At 45.1% G+C, this 24,301-nt stretch overlaps 1 protein-coding gene across 1 annotated transcript in view; it reads right to left on the bottom strand.

Annotated features, from left to right (window-relative positions):
• The window catches only part of LOC106576150 (transcription factor SOX-5), a 383,455-nt gene that overhangs the window by 242,238 nt on the left and 116,916 nt on the right, over positions 1-24,301 (bottom strand). The window contains exon 2 of the mRNA XM_045699762.1: positions 356-417. The gene's annotated coding sequence lies outside the window, so the exon portion shown is untranslated. The remainder of the gene's footprint in view (positions 1-355; positions 418-24,301) is intronic.

The following is a 24,301-nucleotide window of genomic DNA, read 5'->3' as shown; positions in this document are numbered from 1 at the left end:
ATGTTGAGGCCATCAGGGTGGGTTATAGTCCGGTCTAGATACACTTTAGTGACAAGGCTTTTTTTGGACGTTGAAGAGTACTGGGAAACACTGTCAGGAAAATGACTTTTTTTAAACTCACCACAATCACACCCCTCTACAGAGCCTCCACCAACCCCATGTCTTCTTTACCTAACAGGTCTATCTATAACTTATTCTACAACTACATTGGTTCACTGAAGGTCTTTTAGGGAAGTGTGTTTTAAGCCGTACAGTACCGAACCAGGGGAGAGTGAGTAGGTGTGGACAGTAGAGAACTGGGGAAGGGTGAATAAGTGTGTGTTCGGGATTCAGAAGTATGAAAATAGCAGCTGACCTACTAACGTCCCTGAAGAGATGACTGGGTGGACTGGATACCCATCAGAGAGAGGCTGCACCCTGGAACAGAGAGAGAGGAAGGGGAGAGGGGGAGAGAGAGAGAGAGAGGAGGGGGAGAGAGAGAGGGGGGAGGGGGAGAGAGGAGAGAGAATGAGAGAGAGAGAGAGAGAGAGAGAGAGAGAGAGAGAGAGAGAGAGGACGGGGGAGAGAGAGAGGGGGAGGGGGAGAGAGGAGAGGGAGAGAGGAGGGGAGAGAGGAGGGGGAGAGAGGAGAGAGAATGAGAGAGAGAGGAGGGGGAGAGAGGAGAGAGAGAGGAGGGGGAGAGGGAGAGAGGGGAGGGGGAGAGGGGGAGGGGGAGAGGGGGAGGGGGAGATAGGAGGGGGGAGAGAGAGGGGGGAGGGGGAGAGAGGAGGGGGAGAGAGGAGAGAGAATGAGAGAGAGAGAGGAGGGGGAGAGAGGAGAGAGAGAGAGGAGGGGGAGAGAGGGAGAAAGAGAGAGGAGGGAGGGAGGGATAGGGAGAAAGAGAGAGCAGGGAGGAAGAGAGAGGGAGTGCAAGATGGAGGGGAGGGGGACAAGGAGGAGACAGAGAAGAGTGAGTTCGACAAGTGACGCAAAACAGATGTACATAAACAGACATGCAGAGTCAGTCGCCACAGGTGCATAATATACAGAAGCTGAAAGAGAGAGAGAGAGGAGAGAGAAAAGCGAGAGAGTCAGTGACTTCAGGATGGTGTGTGTGTGTGTGTGTGTGTGTAAGTGCCTGTAAGTGTATGTCACTTCCCGGTGAAGAGCCCTCTGTAATCTGTATGTTAATACAGCCAGCCTGCCACCCCACTCTGCCTCGGCTGTTGGCACAGGAGATCAGCCATTAATAGGAAGTAAATGTGTTCGCAAAAAGGGGGACGAGTCACTTGAAATGAGACTAATTTATTCCTTATTGAGTTGAGTGTGACTGAACATGCCCAGTCGGTCAAGCATAGACGAGGGAGGATAGTGGAGTCATCTGCAGCGAGGCAGAGACAGAACTACACACACTCTACTCTGACCTCCACACACTCATACTCAAATACACACGGATATAGTACGCACGCAAATGCACAGACAGCACGAATACATATACACACTGTCTACACTCAAAGAAACACACAGCCACTCATACACACATTCTGGGACAGTACACATGCATACATACACACACATACACACAGACTCACCAATTATCAGCCTACACTCGCCTCTACTCTGGGCAAATATTTTCCTGCATTTCCAAAGAAAGAGAACAAAATTCCCACCATCTTTTCTGTTCAAAAACAATCTCTCTTTCAGACATGTAGATAACACTCGCTCAGACTATACCTCCCACACACACACACACACACACACACACACGGTTCCATTTATTACTATTTAAAAAGGTCACCATTTTCTCTGGCTAAGCGCCCTACCGCTATTGATAATTTTATGCATCAACAAATGGCAAATTTGTGCCACATAAATATGTATTAGCAATTAATAATGTCCTGCGTGTGAGGAGATGCCAGGTGCATGCCAAATAGGTCTGACTGGCTGGGCTGAGCTGGTGGCTTTGTGTTACAATACACACTCCATCTCCTCTATGTTTGCAGCACAATGGCCACTTAGACACACCAGCACACACACACACAAACAAACGTGTATGCAAATGCACGCATGCATGGACATCGGACATAAACACACACAGACACTTTCCATGGACTGAAAAGACTTGGCACGAGGGCACCATGCTCTCATTGTGTCACCTTCTCCTCCAGCTCCTGTTATGAACCACCAGCATCATTACAATACACCTCTCCTCCAGCTCCTGTTATGAACCACCAGCATCATTACAATACACCTCTCCTCCAGCTCCTGTTATGAACCACCAGCATCATTACAATACACCTCTCCTCCAGCTCCTGTTATGAACCACCAGCATCATTACAATACACCTCTCCTCCAGCTCCTGTTATGAACCACCAGCATCATTACAATACACCTCTCCTCCAGCTCCTGTTATGAACCACCAGCATCATTACAATACACCTCTCCTCCAGCTCCTGTTATGAACCACCAGCATCATTACAATACACCTCTCCTCCAGCTCCTGTTATGAACCACCAGCATCATTACAATACACCTCTCCTCCAGCTCCTGTTATGAACCACCAGCATCATTACAATACACCTCTCCTCCAGCTCCTGTTATGAACCACCAGCATCATTACAATACACCTCTCCTCCAGCTCCTGTTATGAACCACCAGCATCATTACAATACACCTCTCCTCCAGCTCCTGTTATGAACCACCAGCATCATTACAATACACCTCTCCTCCAGCTCCTGTTATGAACCACCAGCATCATTACAATACACCTTCTCCTCCAGCTCCTGTTATGAACCACCAGCATCATTACAATACACCTCTCCTCCAGCTCCTGTTATGAACCACCAGCATCATTACAATACACCTTCTCCTCCAGCTCCTGTTATGAACCACCAGCATCATTACAATACACCTCTCCTCCAGCTCCTGTTATGAACCACCAGCATCATTACAATACACCTCTCCTCCAGCTCCTGTTATGAACCACCAGCATCATTACAATACACCTCTCCTCCAGCTCCTGTTATGAACCACCAGCATCATTACAATACGTGACCATCCGCAGAGCGAGACCAGGGACTGTTTACATAGTGAAAATGCCAAATGAATGCTTATTTCCACCCTCGCTTAAAACAATAATCACTGATCTGCCTTGGACGGAATGGAGTTGCATTGGTACAGTTGAATACATAGCTAATACATAGTAAATCATGTTGGAACAGGGAAGCATGCTCCAAAGCCACACAGGGACATACAGTACACCATGAAGGGAAGCAATCATCAGTGTCATGCCTCTCTGCACCAGTGGAGGCTGCTGAGAGGAGAACGGCTTGTAATAATGGCTGGATTGGAGTCAATGGACTGGTATCCAAATCATATTTTTGATGTGGTTGATACCCTTCCATTGACCCCATTCCAGCCATTATTATGAGCCGTCCTCCCCTCAGCAGCCTCCTCTGCTCTGCACTAATGGACAACCAACTGCTAACACTGTCAGCAACATTGACAGAGGTTTTAGGAGAATAACTACAGCTAAGTCTACAGATTCTCTCTCTGTATTACTCAGTACTTTTCAATGATCTTTTTATTACTTTGTTATTTACTATTGTTTACTTGCCTACACGTTCATGCTAAGTTAGATGCTACTGTCACTATTAACATACTGTCACAGTCGTCGTTTTGAACAGACCAAGGTGCAGCGTGTATAGTGCTCATCTTCATTTATTTTAAGAGAACACTTAAACAAAAATAACCAAACGACAAAACAGTTCCTTCAGGTACAATAACTAAACGGAAAATAACCACCCACGAAACCCAAAGGAAAACAGGCTGCCTAAGTATGGCTTCCAATCAGAGACAACGAAAGACACCTGCCTCTGATTGGAAACCATACTCGGCCAAACACGAAACATAGAAATAGAAAACTAGAACAAAATCCCCTAGAACCAAAAAACCCCAAGACACACAAAACAACCCCCCTGCCACGCCCTGACCATTCTACTATGGCAAATGACCCTTTTCACTGGTCAGGACGTGACACATACACTCTAGCTGTCACACCCTGATCTGTTTCACCTGTATTGTGCTTGTCGCCACCTCCCACCAGGTGTCTCCCATTTGTCCCCATTATCTCCTGTGTATTTATAACTGTGTTTTCTGTTTGTCTGTTGCCAGTTCGTCTTGTCTCATCAAGCCTGCTAGCGTAGGCTTGACGAGACAAGTCCCTGCTTTCTAGTCCTCCCGGTTCCGACCTTTTCAGCCTGCCCTGAGCCCGTCTGCCATACCATTCTGCCAGCCCTGACCTCGAGCCTGCCGTCCTGCACCCATCTGACTCTGACCTGGTTTACAAACTTCTGCCTGCCCTCGACCTGCCTCTTGCCTGCCCCTTGTCTATTTAAGCAATAATGCATGAGGGGGTGTGGTATATGGACAATATAACACGGCTAAGGGCTGTTCTTAAGCACCAGGCAATGGCGAGTGCCTGGATACACCCCTTAGCTGTGGTATATTGGCCATGTACCACAAACCACCGAGGTGCCTTATTGCTATTGTAAACTGGTTACCAACGTAATTAGAGCAGTAAAAATACATGTTTTGTCATACCCATGGTATATGATCTGATATACCAAGGCTGTCAGCCAATTAGCATTAAGGGCTCGAACCACCCAGTTTATAATAATACATCTCAGACTTGAACCATCTGCCTCCTGTGTCTGCATTTGGGTCTCGTCCTGTGTCATTATACTAACAGTGTGTTATTTTAGTCGTGTGTCGTGGTGGGGAGAGGGGATATAACCTGGGGAGGGCTGGCTAGTCCCCTTGTAGAGCACAATTACTATGGTTGGATAAGCACAATCACACACACCTCAACTTTATTAGGCTCCTGAAGCAAACACACAAACAAATACAGAAAGTGGAGAGAGAGAGAGAGAGAGAGAGAGAGAGAGAGAGAGAGAGAGAGAGAGAGAGGAGAAAGAGAGAAAGAAATAGAGAGAGAGAGGAGAGAAAGAGAGAGAGAGAGCGAAGAGAGAGAGCGAGAGAGAGAAAGAAATAGAGAGAGGAGAGAAAGATAGAGAGAGAGCGAAGAGAGAGAGAGCGAGAGAGAGATCGAGGAGAGCGATAGAGAGAGCAAGAGAGGGGGAGAGAGAGAGAGAGAGAGAGAGAGAGAGAGAGAGAGACAGAGCAAGAGAGGGGAGGAGAGAGCGAGAGGACAAAAAGAGGACACATGCCTTCTGTTCCATTGTGAGCAGGTCTCTAATAATGATCAGATAAACATGACCATTGTGAGCAGTGGCCAACCTGGTATTATAAACCATACATGCGAGCCACAGCTGGGCCAGGAGGGGTGGGTTTGTGTGTGTGTGTCTGCGTGTGCGTGTGTGCATATGTCTGTCTTGTGTGTGTGTGTGTGTGTGTGTGTGTGTGTGTGTGTGTGTGTGTGTGTGTGTGTGTGTGTGTGTGTGTGTGTGTGTGTGTGTGTGTGTGTGTGTGTGTGTGTGTGTGTGTGTGTGTGTGTGTGTGTGTGTGTGTGTGTGTGTGTGTGTGTGTGTGTGTGTGTGTGTGTGTGTGTGTGTGTGGCTCAGTTGATAGCGCATGTCGCTTGCATGGCACTTGTAAAGTCAGGGTCGTGGGTTCGATTCCCAAAGGGGACCAGTATGAAAAATGTATGAAAACGTACGGACTCACTACTATAATTCGCTCTGGATAAGAGTGTCTGCTAAATGACTAATAATGTAAAATGTGTGTACTCTTGTGTGTCTGGCTTGTGTAACCTCTTCCCAGAATCGCAGGGATGACAGAGGGATTTGTTTCGGGGTAGAAGGATTAACTGAGACTATAGCTGGTGCAGCAGCTCAGTTCCAGCTGGGTAAAACCTACGTCCCTAATCACTGGCGTAGTCTGACTACTGTAATATCATAACAATCAGCAACACATCTGCCTATTCATTTCACCGCTAATACAATAATAGTGATTAAACATCTGCTGACAAGCTCAGGGCAATCAAGAACAGAGATTCTGATTCGCATCTGTTTATGTAGGATTTCTACCTGTCCTCTATCCAATCCAATCACAGAGACAGAGAGAGACACACACTCTGCAGTACTGCTGCCCTCCCTCCAATTACTTACACCTCACCTCCCCCCAAAACACCTTGGCCTACGCTCATCCAGCCCGCGTGCCTCCAAGTCCCCCCCTAGCCCACAGCTTCAGACCTGTCCTCCACCAGCCCTCCCCATCCAACCAACTGCTTGTCCTCTGTTACCACCCCACATCCCGTGAGTGAGCTCCAGACCTGTTGTCCAAATTACCCTCGGGTTCCCCCAGTCTGGGCTACTCCGACTGGGCCACTGACTGGGGTTTCCTGTCTGGAGCTCTGGATCTTTTGGGCCACAATGAAAGGCCTATTGTTCACCTAGGTGGTCCCTACAGGACTAACCCCCCTTAACATACACACACGGACCTACACACATACATATGCACACAAACATAAGCTACACACACACACACACACACACACACACACACACACACACACACACACACACACACACACACACACACACACACACACACACACACACACACACACACACACACACACACACACACACACACACACACACACACACACACACACACACACACACACACACATCCCCTAACCCTCTAATCATGGAGCAGGGGACAGGGAGCGGTGGGGCTAGCGTGGTGATAGTGGTAAATATTTAGGTGTGGGTTGTAACTACATTGTGTAATTCAGCCACAGCAACTTCCTTCCTGTCTTACGATGTTTAGTCTCTGTCTGCTATCGCTCGCTGATTCCTCTCATCTGATTGGTCTATTTGATCTGTCCCCCCACTCTCTTTCATATGTCTGGTTGGCTCCCTAGGATAAGTTGCCCCTTAACCACAGATCTAGAATCAGCTTACCCTCCCCATATCCTAACCCTAACCATAAGGAGGGTAAGAGTACAACTGACCTTAGATCAAAGACTAGGGGAAACATGCTACTGTACTCCAGATGGACCACGACCACATTGGTAGCTGTCCTCCAGTTGAATTTATTAAAGGACCAAAGACAACAGCAGCTGCACACAATAAAACAACCACTCACCCTACGAAATCAGGAAGAATACACAGAATACGAAGAAAAGGGAGGGAGGGACACTAGTAGAGAAAGAAAGAAAAGAAGAATGAAATACAACAAATAAGTAGAGAAGTGACCCCCCCTCACACAGATAAGAACCTCACAAATAAGTAGAGAAGTGAACCCCCATCACACAGCTAAGAACCTCACAAATAAGAAGAGAAGTGACCCCCCATCACACAGCTAAGAACCTCACAAATAAGAAGAGAAGTGACACCCCATCACACAGATAAGAACCTCACAAATAAGTAGAGAAGTGAACCCCCATCACACAGCTAAGAACCACACAAATAAGAAGAGAAGTGACCCCCCCATCACACAGCTAAGAACCTCACAAATAAGAAGAGAAGTGACACCCCATCACACAGCTAAGAACCTCACAAATAAGTAGAGAAGTGACCCCCATCACACAGCTAAGAACCACACAAATAAGAAGAGAAGTGACCCCCCCATCACAAAGCTAAGAACCTCACAAATAAGTAGAGAAGTGACCCCCATCACACAGCTAAGAACCTCACAAATAAGAAGAGAAGTGACCCCCCCATCACACAGCTAAGAACCTCACAAATAAGAAGAGAAGTGACCCCCACATCACACAGATAAGAACCTCACAAATAAGTAGAAGTGACCCCCCATCACACAGCTAATAACCTCACAAATAAGAAGAGAAGTGACCCCCCCATCACACAGCTAAGAACCTGACAAATAAGTAGAGAAGTGACCCCCCATCACACAGCTAAGAACCTCACAAATAAGTAGAGAAGTGACCCCCCATCAAACAGCTAAGAACCTCACAAATTAGAAGAGAAGTGACCCCCCATCACACAGCTAAGAACCTCACAAATAAGAAGATAAGTGACCCCATCACACAGATAAGAACCTCACAAATAAGTAGAGAAGTGACCCCCCATCACACAGATAAGAATCTCACAAATAAGTAGAGAAGTGACCCCCCATCACACAGCTAAGAACCTCAAAAATAAGTAGAGAAGTGACCCCCCATCACACAGCTAAGAACCTCACAAATAAGAAGAGAAGTGACACCCCCATCACACAGCTAAGAACCTCACAACTAAGAAGAGAAGTGACCCCCCATCACACAGCTAAGAACCTCACAAATAAGTAGAGAAGTGACCCCCCATCACACAGCTAAGAACCTCACAAATAAGAAGAGAAGTGACCCCCCCATCACACAGTTAAGAACCTCACAAATAAGTAGAGAAGTGACACCCCATCACACAGCTAAGAACCTCACAATTAAGAAGAGAAGTGACCCCCATCACACAGCTAAGAACCTCACAAATAAGAAGAGAAGTGACCCCTATCACACAGCTAAGAACCTCACAAATAAGTAGAGAAGTGACCCCTATCACACAGCTAAGAACCTCACAAATAAGTAGAGAAGTGACCCCCATCACACAGCTAAGAACCTCAAAAATAAGTAGAGAAGTGACCCCCATCACACAGCTAAGAACCTCACAAATAAGTAGAGAAGTGACCCCCCATCACACAGCTAAGAACCTCACAAATAAGAAGAGAAGTGACCCCCCATCACACAGCTAAGAACCTCACAAATAAGAAGAGAAGTGACCCCCCATCACACAGCTAAGAACCTCACAAATAAGTAGAGAAGTGACCCCCATCACACAGCTAAGAACCTCACAAATAAGTAGAGAAGTGACCCCCATCACACAGCTAAGAACCTCACAAATAAGAAGAGAAGTGACCCCTATCACACAGCTAAGAACCTCACAAATAAGTAGAGAAGTGACCCCCATCACACAGATAAGAAAATCTAAATAAGTAGAGAAGTGACCCCCATCACACAGCTAAGAACCTCACAAATAAGTAGAGAAGTGACCCCTCCAATCACATAGCTAAGACCCTCACAAATAAGTAGAGAAGTGACCCCCATCACACAGCTAAGAACCTCACTTAATAAGTAGAGAAGTGACCCCCATCACACAGCTAAGAACCTCACAAATAAGAAGAGAAGTGACCCTCCCATTACACAGATAAGAACATCACAAATAACTAGAGAAGTGACCCCCATCACATAGCTAAGATCCTCACAAATAAGTAGAGAAGTGACCCCTCCCCATCACACAGCTAAGATCCTCACAAAAAAAGTAGAGAAGTGACCCCTCCCCATCACACAGATAAGAACCTCACAAATAAGAAGATAAGTGTCCCCCCACCAAACAGCTAAGAACGTCACTAACAAGAAGAGAAGTGACCCCCCATCACACAGCTAAAAACCTCACAAATAAGTAGAGAAGTGACCCCCCATCACACAGCTAAGAACCTCACAAATAAGTAGAGAAGTGAGCCCCCATCACACAGCTAAGAACCTCACAAATAAGTAGAGAAGTGACCCCTCTCCTATCACACAGCTAAGAACCTCACAAATAAGAAGAGAAGTGACCCCCATCACACAGCTAAGAACCTCACAAATAAGTAGAGAAGTGACCCCCCATCACACAGATAAGAATCTCACAAATAAGTAGAGAAGTGACCCCCCCATCACACAGATAAGAACCTCACAAATAAGTAGAGAAGTGACCCCCATCACACAGCTAAGAACCTCACAAATAAGAAGAGAAGTGACCCCCCCCATCACACAGCTAAGAACCTCACAACTAAGAAGAGAAGTGACCCCCTCATCACACAGCTAAGAACCTCACAAATAAGTAGAGAAGTGACCCCCCATCACACAGCTAAGAACCTCACAAATAAGAAGAGAAGTGACCCCCCATCACACAGCTAAGAACCTCACAAATAAGTAGAGAAGTGACCCCCATCACACAGCTAAGAACCTCACAATTAAGAAGAGAAGTGACCCCCCATCACACAGCTAAGAACCTCACAAATAAGGAGAGAAGTGACCCCTATCACACAGCTAAGAAGCTCACAAATAAGAAGAGAAGTGACCCCTATCACACAGCTAAGAACCTCACAAATTAGTAGAGAAGTGACCCCTATCACACAGCTAAGAACCTCACAAATAAGTAGAGAAGTGACCCCCATCACACAGATAAGAACCTCAAAAATAAGTAGAGAAGTGACCCCCATTAAAAAACCAAAAAACCCACAAAATAAGAGGAAAGTGACCCCCCATCACACAGCTAAGAATCTCACAAATAAGTAGAGAAGTGACCCCCCATCACACAGCTAAGAACCTCACAAATAAGTAGAGAAGTGACCCCCCATCACACAGCTAAGAACCTCACAAATAAGAAGAGAAGTGACCCCCCATCACACAGCTAAGAACCTCACAACTAAGAAGAGAAGTGACCCCATCATCACACAGCTAAGAATCTCACAAATAAGTAGAGAAGTGACCCCCCATTACACAGCTAAGAACCTCACAAATAAGAAGAGAAGTGACCCCCCATCACACAGCTAAGAACCTCACAAATAAGTAGAGAAGTGACCCCCATCACACAGCTAAGAACCTCACAATTAAGAAGAGAAGTGACCCCATCACACAGCTAAGAACCTCAGAAGTAAGGAGAGAAGTGACCCCATCACACAGCTAAGAACCTCACAAATAAGAAGAGAAGTGACCCCTATCACACAGCTAAGAACCTCACAAATAAGTAGAGAAGTGACCCCTATCACACAGCTAAGAACCTCACAAATAAGTAGAGAAGTGACCCCCATCACACAGATAAGAACCTCAAAAATAAGTAGAGAAGTGACCCCCCATCACACAGCTAAGAACCTCACAAATAAGTAGAGAAGTGACCCCCCATCACACAGCTAAGAACCTCACAAATAAGAAGAGAAGTGACCCCTAATCACACAGCTAAGAACCTCACAAATAAGAAGAGAAGTGACCCCAGATCACACAGCTAAGACCCTCACAAATAAGTAGAGAAGTGACCCCCATCACACAGCTAAGAACCTCACAAATAAGTAGAGAAGTGACCCCCATCACACAGCTAAGAACCTCACAAATAAGTAGAGAAGTGACCCCCATCACACAGCTAAGAACCTCACAAATAAGAAGAGAAGTGACCCCCCCATCACACAGCTAAGAACCTCACAAATAAGAAGAGAAGTGACCCCCACATCACACAGATAAGAACCTCACAAATAAGTAGAAGTGACCCCCATCACACAGCTAAGAACCTCACAAATAAGAAGAGAAGTGACCCCCCCATCACACAGCTAAGAACCTGACAAATAAGTAGAGAAGTGACCCCCCATCACACAGCTAAGAACCTCACAAATAAGTAGAGAAGTGACCCCTGTCACACAGCTAAGAACCTCACAAATAAGTAGAGAAGTGACCCCCATCACACAGCTAAGAACCTCAAAAATAAGTAGAGAAGTGACCCCCATCACACAGCTAAGAACCTCACAAATAAGTAGAGAAGTGACCCCCTATCACACAGCTAAGAACCTCACAAATAAGAAGAGAAGTGACACCCCATCACACAGCTAAGAACCTCACAAATAAGAAGAGAAGTGACCCCCCATCACACAGCTAAGAACCTCACAAATAAGTAGAGAAGTGACCCCCCATCACACAGCTAAGAACCTCACAAATAAGTAGAGAAGTGACCCCCCATCACACAGCTAAGAACCTCACAAATAAGAAGAGAAGTGACCCCTATCACACAGCTAAGAACCTCACAAATAAGTAGAGAAGTGACCCCCATCACACAGATAAGAAAATCTAAATAAGTAGAGAAGTGACCCCCCATCACACAGCTAAGAACCTCACAAATAAGTAGAGAAGTGACCCCTCCAATCACATAGCTAAGACCCTCACAAATAAGTAGAGAAGTGACCCACATCACACAGCTAAGAACCTCACTTAATAAGTAGAGAAGTGACCCCCATCACACAGCTAAGAACCTCACAAATAAGAAGAGAAGTGACCCTCCCATTACACAGATAATAACCTCAGAAGTAAGGAGAGAAGTGACCCCATCACACAGCTAAGAACCTCACAAATAAGAAGAGAAGTGACCCCCATCACACAGCTAAGAACCTCACAAATTAGTAGAGAAGTGACCCCTATCACACAGCTAAGAACCTCACAAATAAGTAGAGAAGTGACCCCCATCACACAGATAAGAACCTCAAAAATAAGTAGAGAAGTGACCCCCCATCACACAGCTAAGAACCTCACAAATAAGTAGAGAAGTGACCCCCATCACACAGCTAAGAACCTCACAAATAAGAAGAGAAGTGACCCCTAATCACACAGCTAAGAACCTCACAAATAAGAAGAGAAGTGACCCCCGATCACACAGCTAAGACCCTCACAAATAAGTAGAGAAGTGACCCCCATCACACAGCTAAGAACCTCACAAATAAGTAGAGAAGTGACCCCCATCACACAGCTAAGAACCTCACAAATAAGTAGAGAAGTGACCCCCATCACACAGCTAAGAACCTCACAAATAAGAAGAGAAGTGACCCCCCATCACACAGCTAAGAACCTCACAAATAAGAAGAGAAGTGACCCCCACATCACACAGATAAGAACCTCACAAATAAGTAGAAGTGACCCCCCATCACACAGCTAATAACCTCACAAATAAGAAGAGAAGTGACCCCCCATCACACAGCTAAGAACCTGACAAATAAGTAGAGAAGTGACCCCCCATCACACAGCTAAGAACCTCACAAATAAGTAGAGAAGTGACCCCCCATCACACAGCTAAGAACCTCACAAATAAGTAGAGAAGTGACCCCCATCACACAGCTAAGAACCTCACAATTAAGAAGAGAAGTGACCCCCATCACACAGCTAAGAACCTCACAAGTAAGGAGAGAAGTGACCCCATCACACAGCTAAGAACCTCACAAATAAGAAGAGAAGTGACCCCTATCACACAGCTAAGAACCTCACAAATAAGTAGAGAAGTGACCCCTATCACACAGCTAAGAACCTCACAAATAAGTAGAGAAGTGACCCCCATCACACAGCTAAGAACCTCAAAAATAAGTAGAGAAGTGACCCCCCATCACACAGCTAAGCACCTCACAAATAAGAAGAGAAGTGACACCTCATCACACAGCTAAGAACCTCACAAATAAGAAGAGAAGTGACCCCCCATCACACAGCTAAGAACCTCACAAATAAGTAGAGAAGTGACCCCCATCACACAGCTAAGAACCTCACAAATAAGTAGAGAAGTGACCCCCCATCACACAGCTAAGAACCTCACAAATAAGAAGAGAAGTGACCCCTATCACACAGCTAAGAACCTCACAAATAAGTAGAGAAGTGACCCCCATCACACAGATAAGAAAATCTAAATAAGTAGAGAAGTGACCCCCCATCACACAGCTAAGAACCTCACAATTAAGAAGAGAAGTGACCCCATCACACAGCTAAGAACCTCACAAGTAAGGAGAGAAGTGACCCCATCACACAGCTAAGAACCTCACAAATAAGAAGAGAAGTGACCCCTATCACACAGCTAAGAACCTCACAAATAAGTAGAGAAGTGACCCCTGTCACACAGCTAAGAACCTCACAAATAAGTAGAGAAGTGACCCCCATCACACAGCTAAGAACCTCAAAAATAAGTAGAGAAGTGACCCCCATCACACAGCTAAGAACCTCACAAATAAGTAGAGAAGTGACCCCCTATCACACAGCTAAGAACCTCACAAATAAGAAGAGAAGTGACACCCCATCACACAGCTAAGAACCTCACAAATAAGAAGAGAAGTGACCCCCATCACACAGCTAAGAACCTCACAAATAAGTAGAGAAGTGACCCCCATCACACAGCTAAGAACCTCACAAATAAGTAGAGAAGTGACCCCCATCACACAGCTAAGAACCTCACAAATAAGAAGAGAAGTGACCCCTATCACACAGCTAAGAACCTCACAAATAAGTAGAGAAGTGACCCCCATCACACAGATAAGAAAATCTAAATAAGTAGAGAAGTGACCCCCATCACACAGCTAAGAACCTCACAAATAAGTAGAGAAGTGACCCCTCCAATCACATAGCTAAGACCCTCACAAATAAGTAGAGAAGTGACCCACATCACACAGCTAAGAACCTCACTAAATAAGTAGAGAAGTGACCCCCATCACACAGCTAAGAACCTCACAAATAAGAAGAGAAGTGACCCTCCCATTACACAGATAATAACCTCACAAATAACTAGAGAAGTGACCCCCATCACATAGCTAAGATCCTCACAAATAAGTAGAGAAGTGACCCCTCCCCATCACACAGCTAAGATCCTCACAAAAAAAGTAGAGAAGTGACCCCTCCCCATCACACAGATAAGAACCTCACAAATAAGAAGATAAGTGTCCCCCCACCAAACAGCTAAGAACGTCACTAACAAGAAGAGAAGTGACCCCCCATCACACAGCTAAAAACCTCACAAATAAGTAGAGAAGTGACCCCCCATCACACAGCTAAGAACCTCACAAATAAGTAGAGAAGTGAGCCCCCATCACACAGCTAAGAACCTCACAAATAAGTAGAGAAGTGACCCCTCTCCTATCACACAGCTAAGAACCTCACAATTAAGAAGAGAAGTGACCCCATCACACAGCTAAGAACCTCACAAGTAAGGAGAGAAGTGACCCCATCACACAGCTAAGAACCTCACAAATAAGAAGAGAAGTGACCCCCCATCACACAGCTAAGAACCTCACAAATAAGTAGAGAAGTGACCCCCATCACACAGCTAAGAACCTCACAAATAAGTAGAGAAGTGACCCCCCATCACACAGCTAAGAACCTCACAAATAAGAAGAGAAGTGACCCCTATCACACAGCTAAGAACCTCACAAATAAGTAGAGAAGTGACCCCCATCACACAGATAAGAAAATCTAAATAAGTAGAGAAGTGACCCCCATCACACAGCTAAGAACCTCACAATTAAGAAGAGAAGTGACCCCATCACACAGCTAAGAACCTCACAAGTAAGGAGAGAAGTGACCCCATCACACAGCTAAGAACCTCACAAATAAGAAGAGAAGTGACCCCTATCACACAGCTAAGAACCTCACAAATAAGTAGAGAAGTGACCCCTGTCACACAGCTAAGAACCTCACAAATAAGTAGAGAAGTGACCCCCATCACACAGCTAAGAACCTCAAAAATAAGTAGAGAAGTGACCCCCATCACACAGCTAAGAACCTCACAAATAAGTAGAGAAGTGACCCCCTATCACACAGCTAAGAACCTCACAAATAAGAAGAGAAGTGACACCCCATCACACAGCTAAGAACCTCACAAATAAGAAGAGAAGTGACCCCCCATCACACAGCTAAGAACCTCACAAATAAGTAGAGAAGTGACCCCCATCACACAGCTAAGAACCTCACAAATAAGTAGAGAAGTGACCCCCCATCACACAGCTAAGAACCTCACAAATAAGAAGAGAAGTGACCCCTATCACACAGCTAAGAACCTCACAAATAAGTAGAGAAGTGACCCCCATCACACAGATAAGAAAATCTAAATAAGTAGAGAAGTGACCCCCCATCACACAGCTAAGAACCTCACAAATAAGTAGAGAAGTGACCCCTCCAATCACATAGCTAAGACCCTCACAAATAAGTAGAGAAGTGACCCACATCACACAGCTAAGAACCTCACTTAATAAGTAGAGAAGTGACCCCCATCACACAGCTAAGAACCTCACAAATAAGAAGAGAAGTGACCCTCCCATTACACAGATAATAACCTCACAAATAACTAGAGAAGTGACCCCCATCACATAGCTAAGATCCTCACAAATAAGTAGAGAAGTGACCCCTCCCCCATCACACAGCTAAGATCCTCACAAAAAAAGTAGAGAAGTGACCCCTCCCCATCACACAGATAAGAACCTCACAAATAAGAAGAGAAGTGTCCCCCCCACCAAACAGCTAAGAACGTCACTAACAAGAAGAGAAGTGACCCCCCATCACACAGCTAAGAACCTCACAAATAAGTAGAGAAGTGACCCCCCATCACACAGCTAAGAACCTCACAAATAAGTAGAGAAGTGAGCCCCCATCACACAGCTAAGAACCTCACAAATAAGTAGAGAAGTGACCCCTCTCCTATCACACAGCTAAGAACCTCACAAATAAGAAGAGAAGTGACCCCCATCACACAGCTAAGAACCTCACAAATAAGAAGAGAAGTGACCCCCATCACACAGATAAGAATCTCACAAATAAGTAGAGAAGTGACCCCCCCATCACACAGCTAAGAACCTCACAAATAAGTAGAGAAGTGACCCCCCATCACACAGCTAAGAACCTCACAAATAAGAAGAGAAGTGACCCCCCCATCACACAGCTAAGAACCTCACAACTAAGAAGAGAAGTGACCCCCTCATCACACAGCTAAGAACCTCACAAATAAGTAGAGAAGTGACCCCCCCATCACACAGCTAAGAACCTCACAAATAAGAAGAGAAGTGATCCCCCCATCACACAGCTAAGAACCTCACAAATAAGTAGAGAAGTGACCCCCATCACACAGCTAAGAACCTCACAATTAAGAAGAGAAGTGACCCCATCACACAGCTAAGAACCTCACAAGTAAGGAGAGAAGTGACCCCATCACACAGCTAAGAACCTCACAAATAAGAAGAGAAGTGACCCCTATCACACAGCTAAGAACCTCACAAATTAGTAGAGAAGTGACCCCTATCACACAGCTAAGAACCTCACAAATAAGTAGAGAAGTGACCCCCATCACACAGATAAGAACCTCAAAAATAAGTAGAGAAGTGACCCCCCATCACAAAGCTAAGAACCTCACAAATAAGTAGAGAAGTGACCCCCATAACAGATAAGAATCTCACAAATAAGTAGAGAAGTGACCCCCCCATCACACAGCTAAGAACCTCACAAATAAGTAGAGAAGTGACCCCCCCATCACACAGCTAAGAACCTCACAAATAACAAGAGAAGTGACCCCCCATCACACAGCTAAGAACCTCACAAATAAGAAGAGAAGTGACCCCCATCATCACACAGCTAAGAACCTCACAAATAAGTAGAGAAGTGACCCCCCATCACACAGCTAAGAACCTCACAAATAAGAAGAGAAGTGACCCCCCCATCACACAGCTAAGAACCTCACAAATAAGTAGAGAAGTGACCCCCATCACACAGCTAAGAACCTCACAATTAAGAAGAGAAGTGACCCCATCACACAGCTAAGAACATCAGAAGTAAGGAGAGAAGTGACCCCATCACACAGCTAAGAACCTCACAAATAAGAAGAGAAGTGACCCCTATCACACAGCTAAGAACCTCACAAATTAGTAGAGAAGTGACCCCTATCACACAGCTAAGAACCTCACAAATAAGTAGAGAAGTGACCCCCATCACACAGATAAGAACCTCAAAAATAAGTAGAGAAGTGACCCCCCATCACACAGCTAAGAACCTCACAAATAAGTAGAGAAGTGACCCCCCATCACACAGCTAAGAACCTCACAAATAAGAAGAGAAGTGACACCTAATCACACAGCTAAGAACCTCACAAATAAGAAGAGAAGTGACCCCAGATCACACAGCGAAGAACCTCACAAATAAGTAGAGAAGTGACCCCCATCACACAGCTAAGAACCTCACAAATAAGTAGAGAAGTGACCCCCATCACACAGCTAAGAACCTCACAAATAAGTAGAGAAGTGACCCCCCATCACACAGCTAAGAACCTCACAAATAAGAAGAGAAGTGACCCCCCATCACACAGCTAAGAACCTCACAAATAAGTAGAGAAGTGACCCCCATCACACAGCTAAGAACCTCACAATTAAGAAGAGAAGTGACCCCCATCACACAGCTAAGAACCTCACAAATAAGGAGAGAAGTGACCCCCATCACACAGCTAAGAACCTCACAAATAAGAAGAGAAGTGACCCCTATCACACAGCTAAGAACCTCACAAATAAGTAGAGAAGTGACCCCTATCACACAGCTAAGAACCTCACAAATAAGTAGAGAAGTGACCCCCATCACACAGATAAGAACCTCACAAAATAAGTAGAGAAGTGACCCCCCATCACAAAGCTAAGAACCTCACAAATAAGTAGAGAAGTGACCCCCATCACACAGATAAGAATCTCACAAATAAGTAGAGAAGTGACCCCCCATCACACAGCTAAGAACCTCACAAATAAGTAGAGAAGTGACCCCCCATCACACAGCTAAGAACCTCACAAATAACAAGAGAAGTGACCCCCATCACACAGCTAAGAACCTCACAAATAAGAAGAGAAGTGACCCCATCATCACACAGCTAAGAACCTCACAAATAAGAAGAGAAGTGACCCCCCCATCACACAGCTAAGAACCTCACAACTAAGAAGAGAAGTGACCCCCTCATCACACAGCTAAGAACCTCACAAATAAGTAGAGAAGTGACCCCCCCATCACACAGCTAAGAACCTCACAAATAAGAAGAGAAGTGACCCCCCCATCACACAGCTAAGAACCTCACAACTAAGAAGAGAAGTGACCCCCTCATCACACAGCTAAGAACCTCACAAATAAGTAGAGAAGTGACCCTCCCATCACACAGCTAAGAACCTCACAAATAAGAAGAGAAGTGACCCCCCATCACACAGCTAAGAACCTCACAAATAAGTAGAGAAGTGACCCCCATCACACAGCTAAGAACCTCACAATTAAGAAGAGAAGTGACCCCCATCACACAGCTAAGAACCTCACAAGTAAGGAGAGAAGTGACCCCATCACACAGCTAAGAACCTCACAAATAAGAAGAGAAGTGACCCCTATCACACAGCTAAGAACCTCACAAATTAGTAGAGAAGTGACCCCTATCACACAGCTAAGAACCTCACAAATAAGTAGAGAAGTGACCCCCATCACACAGATAAGAACCTCAAAAATAAGTAGAGAAGTGACCCCCCATCACAAAGCTAAGAACCTCACAAATAAGTAGAGAAGTGACCCCCATCACACAGATAAGAATCTCACAAATAAGTAGAGAAGTGACCCCCCATCACACAGCTAAGAACCTCACAAATAAGTAGAGAAGTGACCCCCCATCACACAGCTAAGAACCTCACAAATAAGAAGAGAAGTGACCCCCCATCACACAGCTAAGAACCTCACAACTAAGAAGAGAAGTGACCCCCACATCACACAGCTAAGAACCTCACAAATAAGTAGAGAAGTGACCCCCCCATCACACAGCTAAGAACCTCACAAATAAGAAGAGAAGTGACCCCCCCATCACACAGCTAAGAACCTCACAAATAAGTAGAGAAGTGACCCCCATCACACAGCTAAGAACCTCACAATTAAGAAGAGAAGTGACCCCCATCACACAGCTAAGAACATCACGAAGTAAGGAGAGAAGTGACCCCATCACACAGCTAAGAACCTCACAAATAAGAAGAGAAGTGACCCCTATCACACAGCTAAGAACCTCACAAATTAGTAGAGAAGTGACCCCTATCACACAGCTAAGAACCTCACAAATAAGTAGAGAAGTGACCCCCATCACACAGATAAGAACCTCAAAAATAAGTAGAGAAGTGACCCCCCATCACACAGCTAAGAACCTCACAAATAAGTAGAGAAGTGACCCCCCATCACACAGCTAAGAACCTCACAAATAAGAAGAGAAGTGACACCTAATCACACAGCTAAGAACCTCACAAATAAGAAGAGAAGTGACCCCAGATCACACAGCGAAGAACCTCACAAATAAGTAGAGAAGTGACCCCCATCACACAGCTAAGAACCTCACAAATAAGTAGAGAAGTGACCCCCATCACACAGCTAAGAACCTCACAAATAAGTAGAGAAGTGACCCCCATCACACAGCTAAGAACCTCACAAATAAGAAGAGAAGTGACCCCCCATCACACAGCTAAGAACCTCACAAATAAGAAGATAAGTGACCCCCATCACACAGATAAGAACCTCACAAATAAGTAGAGAAGTGACCCCCCATCACACAGATAAGAATCTCACAAATAAGTAGAGAAGTGACCCCCCATCACACAGCTAAGAACCTCACAAATAAGTAGAGAAGTGACCCCCCATCACACAGCTAAGAACCTCACAAATAAGAAGAGAAGTGACCCCCCCATCACACAGCTAAGAACCTCACAACTAAGAAGAGAAGTGACCCCCCATCACACAGCTAAGAACCTGACAAATAAGTAGAGAAGTGACCCCCCCATCACACAGCTAAGAACCTCACAAATAAGAAGAGAAGTGACCCCCCATCACACAGCTAAGAACCTCACAAATAAGTAGAGAAGTGACCCCCATCACACAGCTAAGAACCTCACAATTAAGAAGAGAAGTGACCCCATCACACAGCTAAGAACCTCACAAGTAAGGAGAGAAGTGACCCCATCACACAGCTAAGAACCTCACAAATAAGAAGAGAAGTGACCCCTATCACACAGCTAAGAACCTCACAAATAAGTAGAGAAGTGACCCCTATCACACAGCTAAGAACCTCACAAATAAGTAGAGAAGTGACCCCCATCACACAGCTAAGAACCTCAAAAATAAGTAGAGAAGTGACCCCCCATCACACAGCTAAGCACCTCACAAATAAGAAGAGAAGTGACACCTCATCACACAGCTAAGAACCTCACAAATAAGAAGAGAAGTGACCCCCCATCACACAGCTAAGAACCTCACAAATAAGTAGAGAAGTGACCCCCATCACACAGCTAAGAACCTCACAAATAAGTAGAGAAGTGACCCCCCATCACACAGCTAAGAACCTCACAAATAAGAAGAGAAGTGACCCCTATCACACAGCTAAGAACCTCACAAATAAGTGGAGAAGTGACCCCCATCACACAGATAAGAAAATCTAAATAAGTAGAGAAGTGACCCCCCATCACACAGCTAAGAACCTCACAAATAAGTAGAGAAGTGACCCCTCCAATCACATAGCTAAGAACCTCACAAATAAGTAGAGAAGTGACCCCCATCACACAGCTAAGAACCTCACAAATAAGTAGAGAAGTGACCCCCATCACACAGCTAAGAACCTCACAAATAAGAAGAGAAGTGACCCTCCCATTACACAGATAATAACCTCACAAATAACTAGAGAAGTGACCCCCATCACATAGCTAAGATCCTCACAAATAAGTAGAGAAGTGACCCCTCCCCCATCACACAGCTAAGATCCTCACAAAAAAAGTAGAGAAGTGACCCCTCCCCATCACACAGATAAGAACCTCACAAATAAGAAGAGAAGTGTCCCCCCACCAAACAGCTAAGAACGTCACTAACAAGAAGAGAAGTGACCCCCATCACACAGCTAAAAACCTCACAAATAAGTAGAGAAGTGACCCCCCATCACACAGCTAAGAACCTCACAAATAAGTAGAGAAGCGAGCCCCCATCACACAGCTAAGAACCTCACAAATAAGTAGAGAAGTGACCCCTCTCCTATCACACAGCTAAGAACCTCACAAATAAGAAGAGAAGTGACCCCCCATCACACAGCTAAGAACCTCACAAATAAGAAGAGAAGTGACCCCCTATCACACAGCTAAGAACCTCACAAATAAGTAGAGAAGTGACCCCCATCACACAGATAAGAAAATCTAAATAAGTAGAGAAGTGACCCCCCATCACACAGCTAAGAACCTCACAAATAAGTAGAGAAGTGACCCCCCATCACATAGCTAAGAACCTCACAAATAAGAAGAGAAGTGACCCCATCACACAGCTAAGAACATCACGAAGTAAGGAGAGAAGTGACCCCCATCACACAGCTAAGAACCTCACAAATAAGAAGAGAAGTGACCCCCCATCACACAGCTAAGAACCTCACAAATTAGTAGAGAAGTGACCCCCATCACACAGCTAAGAACCTCACAAATAAGTAGAGAAGTGACCCCCATCACACAGATAAGAACCTCACAAAATAAGTAGAGAAGTGACCCCCCATCACACAGCTAAGAACCTCACAAATAAGTAGAGAAGTGACCCCCCCATCACACAGCTAAGAACCTCACAAATAAGAAGAGAAGTGACACCTAATCACACAGCTAAGAACCTCACAAATAAGAAGAGAAGTGACCCCAGATCACACAGCTAAGAACCTCACAAATAAGTAGAGAAGTGACCCCCATCACACAGCTAAGAACCTCACAAATAAGTAGAGAAGTGACCCCCATCACACAGCTAAGAACCTCACAAATAAGTAGAGAAGTGACCCCCATCACACAGCTAAGAACCTCACAAATAAGAAGAGAAGTGACCCCCCCATCACACAGCTAAGAACCTCACAAATAAGAAGAGAAGTGACCCCCACATCACACAGATAAGAACCTCACAAATAAGTAGAAGTGACCCCCCATCACACAGCTAATAACCTCACAAATAAGAAGAGAAGTGACCCCCCCATCACACAGCTAAGAACCTCACAAATAAGTAGAGAAGTGACCCCCCATCACACAGCTAAGAACCTCACAAATAAGTAGAGAAGTGACCCCCCATCACACAGCTAAGAACCTCACAAATAAGAAGAGAAGTGACCCCCCATCACACAGATAAGAACCTCACAAATAAGAAGAGAAGTGACCCCCCATCACACAGATAAGAACCTCACAAATAAGTAGAGAAGTGACCCCCCCATCACACAGATAAGAATGTCACAAATAAGTAGAGAAGTGACCCCCCATCACACAGCTAAGAACCTCACAAATAAGTAGAGAAGTGACCCCCCATCACACAGCTAAGAACCTCACAAATAAGAAGAGAAGTGACCCTCCCATTACACAGATAATAACCTCACAAATAACTAGAGAAGTGACCCCCATCACATAGCTAAGATCCTCACAAATAAGTAGAGAAGTGACCCCTCCCCCATCACACAGCTAAGATCCTCACAAAAAAAGTAGAGAAGTGACCCCTCCCCATCACACAGATAAGAACCTCACAAATAAGAAGAGAAGTGTCCCCCCACCAAACAGCTAAGAACGTCACTAACAAGAAGAGAAGTGACCCCCCATCACACAGCTAAAAACCTCACAAATAAGTAGAGAAGTGACCCCCCCATCACACAGCTAAGAACCTCACAAATAAGTAGAGAAGTGAGCCCCCATCACACAGCTAAGAACCTCAGAAATAAGTAGAGAAGTGACCCCTCTCCTATCACACAGCTAAGAACCTCACAAATAAGAAGAGAAGTGACCCCCCATCACACAGCTAAGAACCTCACAAATAAGAAGAGAAGTGACCCCTATCACACAGCTAAGAACCTCACAAATACGTAGAGAAGTTACCCCCATCACACAGATAAGAAAATCTAAATAAGTAGAGAAGTGACCCCCCATCACACAGCTAAGAACCTCACAAATAAGTAGAGAAGTGACCCCTCCAATCACATAGCTAAGAACCTCACAAATAAGTAGAGAAGTGACCCCATCACACAGCTAAGAACCTCACAAATAAGTAGAGAAGTGACCCCCATCACACAGCTAAGAACCTCACAAATAAGAAGAGAAGTGACCCTCCCATTACACAGATAATAACCTCACAAATAACTAGAGAAGTGACCCCCATCACATAGCTAAGATCCTCACAAATAAGTAGAGAAGTGACCCCTCCCCCATCACACAGCTAAGATCCTCACAAAAAAAGTAGAGAAGTGACCCCTCCCCATCACACAGATAAGAACCTCACAAATAAGAAGAGAAGTGTCCCCCCACCAAACAGCTAAGAACGTCACTAACAAGAAGAGAAGTGACCCCCATCACACAGCTAAAAACCTCACAAATAAGTAGAGAAGTGACCCCCCCATCACACAGCTAAGAACCTCACAAATAAGTAGAGAAGTGAGCCCCCATCACACAGCTAAGAACCTCACAAATAAGTAGAGAAGTGACCCCTCTCCTATCACACAGCTAAGAACCTCACAAATAAGAAGAGAAGTGACCCCCCATCACACAGCTAAGAACCTCACAAATAAGTAGAGAAGTGACCCCCATCACACAGCTAAGAATCTCACAAATAAGTAGAGAAGTGACCCCCCCATCACACAGCTAAGAACCTCACAAATAAGTAGAGAAGTGACCCCCCATCACACAGCTAAGAACCTCACAAATAAGTAGAGAAGTGACCCCCCATCACACAGCTAAGAACCTCACAAATAAGAAGAGAAGTGACACCTAATCACACAGCTAAGAACCTCACAAATAAGAAGAGAAGTGA

This window comes from Salmo salar, chromosome ssa17, assembly GCF_905237065.1.
Source record: "Salmo salar chromosome ssa17, Ssal_v3.1, whole genome shotgun sequence".
Lineage (NCBI taxonomy): Eukaryota > Metazoa > Chordata > Actinopteri > Salmoniformes > Salmonidae > Salmo > Salmo salar.
The sequence above is the reverse complement of the archived record's forward strand: the minus strand, read 5'-3'. Positions and strand labels throughout refer to the sequence as shown.